Genomic DNA, 9,252 nt, shown 5'->3' with positions numbered 1-9,252 from the left:
GTGAATTTAGAAAATAAAAATAAATTTTAACAGTTATACAAATTTTTTCTGGGTAAGTAAACATAATCATTTTAAAATACGTACCTGAAAATAAAAAAAAAGGATGGCTTACATAGTGCAATGTGTTGGTAGTTCACATACATGAAAATGCAATACTGTTTTGAGAGTAACCTCCTATTATTTAACCTTTGCTCCTTGCCATTTCTAATGTGGATTGGTTAAAGAAAAATAAATTTGTGAAATTGTCCATTGTATTCCAGTTGCTTACAAAAGGAAAGTTTACAATAATTAGTGTTCAGTTTTGTGTGTTACTATATAAATTATGCTGGGTGGGGAGATATTTTCTTTTAAGTTTAACATGTATTTTAATGAAATGACCCAGAACACCAGGATACTTCAAGGGAATGAATACATTAAACTATACCAAAAAAAAATGGCTAACAATAAAGAACGAATTAGGAGTTAGAATAATGTGGGTTTACAAATATCTTTAAAATATTGGGAATGGAAGTACTAGTATGAACAGAATATACTAATGCTGTGCATTCCTTTCAATTCAACTTTCCTGAATCATATAGCAACTGTCAAACAATGGATCAGATCCTCAGTTAAATTTAAATTATATACTTTTTCTTTTCATCTAGAATAGCAATTTGATGTAAAAGAAAACATGTGCTTCCTGAAATAAATGTCTGCCCCCTAACTCAGCAACACTTTCTTCAGAAGTTTAGCTCTAAAGCCAATGAAGCAGTGGTGGAAAAGAGACAGATGTTAATAAAGAGTTGTTTCCTTCTACCTCTTTTGAGTTATTTACCTTTGATTGCTTTCTAGCAAAGGTTTTTAATTTCACAGGCATTATAACCATTGCCCTTTTAATTCCATTGATGATGACTCACCTTTTTTTTCTCCCCCCCCCCCCCCGCTGACAGTGGGCAAGAAAAAGAATGATCAAGTTAGTTGTTGATCGAGAATATGAAACTAGCTCAACTGGAGAAGACAGTGCTCCTGAATGTCAGAGAAACCGTCTTCACAATCCTAGTATCCACAGTAATGTTAACGGCAATATATATATTGCACAGAATGGCTCTGTGGTGAGAACCCGCCGTGCCTGCCTCACTGATAGCGTAAAAGCTACGTCCCCTGTCCGACTGGGGAGGCACTTTAAGAAACTAGACAAGTTGGCAGTGACACATGAGGAGAATGTGCCTCTGAACACATTATCGAAGGGGCCATTTTCTACCGAGGAAATGAACACAAGACCGACTCTGGTAACGTTTGCCCCTTGCCCACTGGGGAGTGACAGTACAGCAGTGAAGCCACTGGGAAACAGGCTGAAAAGCACAGTTGAACAGGAGTCCATGGTGGACAGTAAGAACATCAAGGAACCTTTGGAATTCCATAGTGACCACACGCAGTCAGATGACGAGGAGCTTTGGATGGGCCCCTGGAACAACCTCCATATACCAATGACAAAACTGTGACCAATTTTTTTTTAAAGTTATTTTGACTTTTACTTCAGATTTTAATAAACTGGGCTGTTTATTGGCACTGAGAAAACAATGTATGGAATTTACATCATGCACACAAGCTAAAACTTTGAACAATATGCTTTAAAGTTTAGAAAGAGACAGATTTGCACTCACATTTGTTATCAATTAGTTGTTCTGCCCAGAAAAATCTTTTTGGACAGATTCTCATTTCACCAAATACCATATTTAAACATTTAGCAGTTCTGTTAGATCTTAATTATTTTTTTTCATTTTAATAAACAGAAATAATTTACCAAGTAATCATTTATATTTTGTTGATTAATGTGAATTTTTCGTCATCTCTAGCTTCACAGAACTTTTCTGGTCCATGTAATTTTACTTTTCATTAAAAAATGGGAAAAATTATATTAGAGGATTTTATAGGTAATAGGTTTATACAATTGCTGTCTATGCTGTCCTGATTTTTAAGAAAGATAGAATTACAAAGTGATAGTAAATGTGGGAATCTTCTGAATCATGAGCCTATTTAGAATCATGAAACTATTTTCCTTTTTGTCCAATATAAAGTTGTTTTTTTAAGTTTTTGTGTATGTATGTTGACTTTTTAAGGAACACTTGAAGTCATATCTTTTATACATATTATTTACAGTTTCCCCTGGTGTCCCTCCTGCCACACATACACACACTCTATAAACACTATTCATGTCAAACACCCATGATAGGTAATTTAGTTTAACTATTTGAAGTGAAATCATTATTTGGAGCACCAGAGAAATCTCACCCTCAGCAAAATGTTACTGAGATAGGAAAGGATCAAATAGGCACTAATGCACCTAAAACCACAATTTCAATGTGAAAGATGTGGTAAGATCAGAGAAGTTTCACATTAACGTCACTGGGCATGAATATTTTATAAGCTAGGTATACAGGAACTTGGCAGGATCAAGAATTTATATAATATGTGAAATACCTATAAAGGCTATAAATCTGTAGCTTCAGATGTATTATAGTATATCACTTCTCCCAGCTCCAGTTTATTTATAGAATATTTTAATACATATAATACTTATGTGCATAAAGTGTAGGACCAGAAAATGACTGCTGGGCATTTTTTTTTTATCAAAGAATGCATCTTGCATTTTTCACCATTGAGTGAAGCACAGTATTTCACCACTAACTGAAATGAAAACTATGTATTCTTTTAAAAACATCTCCAAAATTTGTCTTGTGTATTACATACTCTCCAGATGTAAAAATGGATGAAACAAGTTAAGAGCATTCAGGATTCTATTGAATATGACTTAGTATCATATGCTTAACAAACTCACCTCAAATTTTGCACAGTATTGACCAAGTTGAGACTTCAATAACATTTTTTCAGGCATGTTTATTATATGGTTGAAAGATTCAATAGCGCACTGCTATTTATTTCATTGTCATGCTTCATATTTCAAAAATAGTTTGTTGTAATGCTATCTCCTTATTTCCAAAGGGAATGAATTGGATATAACATAAACTTTCCAACTTATGAGTGGTATGTGTTCATTGCAGATTTCAAAAAGTATTTGAGATCAAATACAGTAACATCTCATTTATCTGACCTTATTGAAAATTAATGCATTCTATATATACCTTGCTTCATTATCCTAGCATTAACTGGGAGCTTGTTAGAAATATAGAATCTTGCCCACATTCTCAGGTCTACTAAATAAGAATCCATGTTCTCACAAGATCCCAAGATAGTTTATATGCATATTAAATTTGGATAGTAATTATTTATACCATTGAACTCCAGGGCTTACTCCTTGAAGTACCAAAGCAATTGTTTTTAGTATAAAATATTTTGAATAGAAGTTAGGTTAAGCATTTTATATTTTCCCAATTGCTCAGAGATCACTAAATATAATTAAATATTTTTCTGATGTTCCAAAGTCATCTCAACTAATATCTCATGATATTCTGTCTGCATACAGCTTTATGTATTTTTTTCTCTTTCTCCAATTTCACATCAGTTAAATGTGATATTTAATTCTGTCGCTGTGCCTCTCTCTAAAATTCATCTTCCAGTTTACTTCTAATCTCTTGGGGAGAAAGTTTGTGTCTTTGTTTTTCTTGTTGTTATTGAAAAATCATTAACCTGAGTTAGGGATCAGGTATGTGAATTCAAAAATCAAAGCTTTGTGATTCTCAGGAGCTTTGGGGGGTCACTATTAGGATCTAAACACTGTTCTAGAAACCTGAATTTGGCAGAAGACTAATGCCCTAATATATGAGATGTCACTGTATTTTAAAGTTTAACGTTTACAAAGAAATATGCAAAATATTAACTACTCACTAGACATAGTTGAGCAATTTCAAGTTGATCATTTCAGTAAAAACAATCATAAAGTTAATCCGTCCCTAAGTTAGTGGAGATAGTATAAAGTTAAGCAGTATTGACACAAAACAACCAAATCAAATATTCAGTCAGTGTATTTTGAGGTAAAGTATACATGGCAGAAAAAAACATTACCAACTAATTACATAAATCTGGATCAACTGAATAGTTACTTTGTTAAGACTTTCAGTAATCTATAAAACTCTGACTCAGGATTAAAATTGAGGAACCCAGGGGAGATATCCAAGTTTAAACTTAAGAATACTTCCTATAAATGATGTTTCCACATAAATGTTTATAAAGAAATTGATGATTATTTTTCCTACATGGGAATAACAGATTTTTGGTATTCTTAATCACAGCCAGCTTTCAATCAGAAGAAACAGCAGGTCTTGGCTGGTTAAGATGAGAATGGGCTCTATGACTATAATATTGCTAAACCTGTTGTTTTCAAGAGAAGGTCTCATGAGCATGAGGGGTGAAAGGAGGAAGAATGAACAGAAAGAGTGAAAATGACATATAGAAAATTTGTGACTCAATGACCAACAAATCACAGACTATAATCTCTCTGTCTACACTTCTCTTTTTCATTTATTACAGACTCTGAGAGTTGTCATAGAATTACAACTTTAGGTTGGCCAAAAGCATCTTTTTAAATCTAGGGGGAAAAAAAAAGTTTGCCTTGAATTTTATATGTAATATGCTGTTTGTGTTAATAAACTGTATTGTTAACAGGGATGTTAAAACATATTATTTCTCCTGTAGCTCTTCCAAATGGGATATGGCAGCGAATAGTAAAATAGTGTTCATTGCATTTATGTATCATGGAGGCAGAAAAAAATGAACATTGATTCTTGAGGGAAGACATTTTCTTTTAGTGTATGAGCCTAGTTTTTTTCTCTTGTTCTGCTTCACTTTCTGCAGTTTATACCATAAGTGGGGCTTATATACCACTTCAATTAATTAGTTAAATAGGCAGAAAGTGCTAATAATCTATTCTCAGGGCAGATGCCCATTGGTGCCTGCAATAACACAGTGATAAGGCTGAGGGGTAAGATCAAAATAATATTGAGGACCTCTATTTTAACCGATAGTCCTTCCCTATTCTCAAATGATAACATGGATTCCTTTGTTCTAGTTTTTTTCTCTCATGTTTTTGCATTTGTTGACCTTTATGATAACAATCTTTACTATTTAGATTGATTTTCACATTGTGATCTACTTTAAACTTATGGTAAGTTAAGCATATATATAGAAGACTCAAACATTGTAGTTTGGAAAATTATCAACACACTCACTGTTTTCCCAATTTCTTTATCCAGACACCTGTTTTTCCTTAACAAATATTATGTTACTGAATGAAGAATATGATTTATAAGATTTAAGTTAAAATGCATTGTTATTCACTACAGTTGTTTCAAAATAAATTTTGATCTAAAAATTATTTTTCATTCTGTCAGGTGGAAATAAAAATCAGTAACCAGTTTCCCTTTTACATGTTTAGTATTTTAATTTGATAATAAAAGAAGAGTCTGCTCTGCAAATTTTTATCTTTGAACAATGTATTTTAAAATTCTCTTTCTCTTTTATGCATTTTGTTCATGTATAACCAAATTTTAAGAAGAATGGACAATGTGTTTCCTAACATACTGCCCATCCATTTATTTAAAAAGAAAATTTATAATCACGTAAACACTAAGGTGTTCATATATGTCAGTTATGCCATAGAAATGCTAAATGATATCATACATATATCAATATGTATAGTAAACATGAAGTTATATTATGTCTTCTAACATGATTGAGTCTGATGTTTCAAGATTCATAATTTATATGCTTATATCTGTCATCTATCTATCTATCATTTTTCCCTCCATCCTTTTATTTATCTAGCTATATGAAATATGTTCATATTTCCCTGGCTGCATGCAGCTTACCTTAACTTTATAATGCAGTTGATGATAAAATAATTTCAATTGCCTTTTATCTCAAACCATCAGGATTGTGAAGAATGCATTTTCTAAAACAACATGAAAACAGAGAGAATTTTCAGCCCTTTGCTCCTCTGTCCTTCATATCAGAGAACAGAATTTTATTTATCCCTCTTTCCAGTGTCCACATGCTTCCTTGCATAAATAAGAGGAAAATGTTGCATTAAATTAAAATGACTTGTTTTTAATAATTCTATCCCTGTCACTGTGTAACCTTGGGCATGTCATTCTATAATTTACCCCATTAGAAAATGGGAATATTAACATCCACCTCAATTAAGAGATAAAATCAGACATTTACTCTGAACATATTTGACATATCTATAATGCTTTATGTAGAGAATAGAAGATTAGAACATTTTCTTTGCAGGTTTCTTCACAAATATAACCATATTCTAATATTTTACTGGCTAAATGCCAGTGTAAATTTTATTGACCTACTCCATATAGTAGATATTCTGTTATTAGAAAATGCATTTCCCCTGCCCATGGTTCTGAAAAAGATAGATGTTTTTAAAGAGTGAGAAGAGAAACCCATAGAATTTGCCCCCTCTGATTTGGGCTTCTATTAAAAAAAAAAGTCATTGTAAACATCATGCAATGTGTTAATGCCTGGGCTACAGGATGATTGGTCAGTGGTTTGTTTCACAAGTATGAATGTGAGGGAATTCTGAGAAATTTCTTATAAAGCATGTCCCATTTTAATCTAAATACCTACCCCAAATACACCTTTCCTATAGGGTAATTACTGAATTAACAATGGTTCTTTTGAATTTGTTATTAAAGAGCTTGGGTTTTTATCAAAATCTAGCCTAAAATTAGCTTAGAAAGCTTAACCTTTCTCCTTAATATCAACAACATGACTTACATAAATAAGCATACTGACAAAAGTTGGTTTGGAAGTGTCAATATCTGTGGCTCTATGTCCTTATGCCCTTTACTATCTATTCCCCAGCAGGTTTCTTGACCTTTGTCATCTCCTATAAAGTATATTGAATTATCTGACCCTATAAAAATATTCATCATAGTACAATGAAGAGAAAAAGTGAATTTTTAGCCAGCTTGAATGTAGCTAGATAGGTAAGTAGATGATTAGATAGATAGATGATATGTAATTAAGTTTCTGTAACTACAAAATGAATTTTGATATGAGTCCTAGGGCCATTTTAAGTAGAAGCAGAAATAATAGGCATAATATCATCTTGAAATAAGCAAGTCTTCAAAGTCTGACTGTTCTTTACAGAACCAGCTACTGTCTGTTTTTTATTTATATCCCATTTCAGAACAAAAATGCCAATGGTGACTTTCAAAGATGCATAGACTACAAGTGGTAAAATCCGGTTGAAAGAATGAAACCAAGGGAACTAGAGATAAAGGAAGAGTAAATATAGCGCTTAGATTAGCACCCAGGCTTATGTGCCCCACGGTTTTATACATTAGTTATTTAGGCCACAAATTTAGCTCTAATCTCTCCGAGCTGTCAGATCAGAAAGGAAAGGAGAATTAGTTATAAGATTTAGAGTGCACATAAAGTTAAAAAACATTTATTGAAGAGAAGTCAGTTTTGCTTGTTACCAAGACTTGAGAGAATTTTTTTCCTAAGGGTCTTTTATAAAAAGTACACTATATGATATATTGGCTCAGTTGCAGTCATTTACATTTTATTTCTTTGCTTGTCAGTTTTCTCTTGCATAGCTCACAAACATCAGCCTTTCTTCCAGGAGATCTCCAAGTGTTTAAGTCACAGACTCTGTCATCAAGGTTTCCTGCAATGACTGCTAGAAGGGTAGATTGCCAGAATATATTCTACTTTCATGCGCATCCTTTCTTGTCAACAGAGTTATATTAATCCCACTTTAATTAAGTCATTAATCAAAGGCTGTGTTGTAAAGGTCTGCAATTTTCACTGCTCTATAGCCGTGCTATTTGCTGATGATGGCATATGTAAATGCAGACCTATTTCTTTATTTCTTCAGAATCTAGATTTTTTTCCCCTTGAAGCTTGAGCCGGAATGTAGGGATCCTTTTTGAGACTGATGAAACTGACTCTAAAAAGGTCTTAAAAGCCTTTTAAGAGAATACAGTCAAGCAAAGAGATCATTTCATGCAAAGGCCAGAAATGGAAAATAATTAAATTACATATTCCAAAAATGACCAATAATTCCATTTTACATTTTAGTAAAATGCAGTGGAGTGGGATGGGGTCAGGAAATGGAAAGATAAGTCTAGATATCAGGCTAGAGCTATGTCATTGAAGAGCTCATTTCCATCGTATCACGTAGACACTGAACAATCACTTAAAAAAAATCTAAACAGAAGAGATCACTTGAAGAAATTTTGTATATAAGATGAGAGGCAGGATTCATAAGGAAATGGTTATGATTAATATAGCATACAATTTCATCATAGAAGGCCTGCGTTCATACTTTATTTTACCAATGAATACGCTCATGGGCCTTTCTGTTGTTAGGCCTGAGAACCACTAACATCGTAGTTACTTCCTCCCCCTTCCTTCTCCTATTTAAGTTGGCGCTGCCTGCTCTTAGAATGTGGATCTCGCCTCTCTCTAATCTCCCACCATCGTTAGGAGTTATACAGTCTTCCCAGATGCTCTCATTCATTTTCATACCTCAAGATAAAAGTAACATGAATAAACTTTTGAAAATATTAAATTAATGGACCTCTCATTCATCTATAATTCATGTATCTCATCAGTCCACCTAACCACCCAATGGGGAAGAAGTGTAACTTAGATTCAAGCCAGACCACATTGGTCTAAATTCTGGCTCTGACACTACCATAGCTAAATCCTTTATCTGTAGAGTGAGAGCAATAATAGTAGTCATCTTGTGGATTGTTAAGAGGGTGAAATGAGCCAATTTTTGTAAAGCTTTTGAACAACACTGGCAAATAGTAGACATTATTGTTGAGGATGGGGTGAGAATTCCCCCAATCTATCTTTCTTTTGTTCTTCTGGCTAGACTAATTATAAAATAATAACACTGACACAAGACTAGATTAACAGGAGAGAAAAAGAATTAATGTGTACATAGGAGAATCACAATATAATGCTCAGATCATAAAATAAAGCTCAAAACGTGATCAAACTGGGCAATTTTTTATACTTCTTATGTAAAGAAACAATAAAGTTGTGAGAAGTTGACAGGACAAAGAAAGTCTGTGCTCATTAGAAAGAAATCTAAGCAGGTTTGGGTATTTGTTAGGAATCTAAACAAAGATTGAGCTTGTGTAGTAAATTAGTAAAGGCATTAGAGGGTTTGTTCATATATGCTTTTTCAACTCTGGATTTTATAGCTCTTGAGATAAGGTTGTCTCTCGGTCCTTCAGGGGTGGGGAAGGCGCCTATCAGGAAGATTTATTTTCTGCCTTAAGG

This window comes from Hipposideros armiger, unplaced genomic scaffold (genome assembly GCF_001890085.2).
Source record: "Hipposideros armiger isolate ML-2016 unplaced genomic scaffold, ASM189008v1 scaffold_876, whole genome shotgun sequence".
Lineage (NCBI taxonomy): Eukaryota > Metazoa > Chordata > Mammalia > Chiroptera > Hipposideridae > Hipposideros > Hipposideros armiger.
This window is presented reverse-complemented; position numbering follows the sequence as displayed.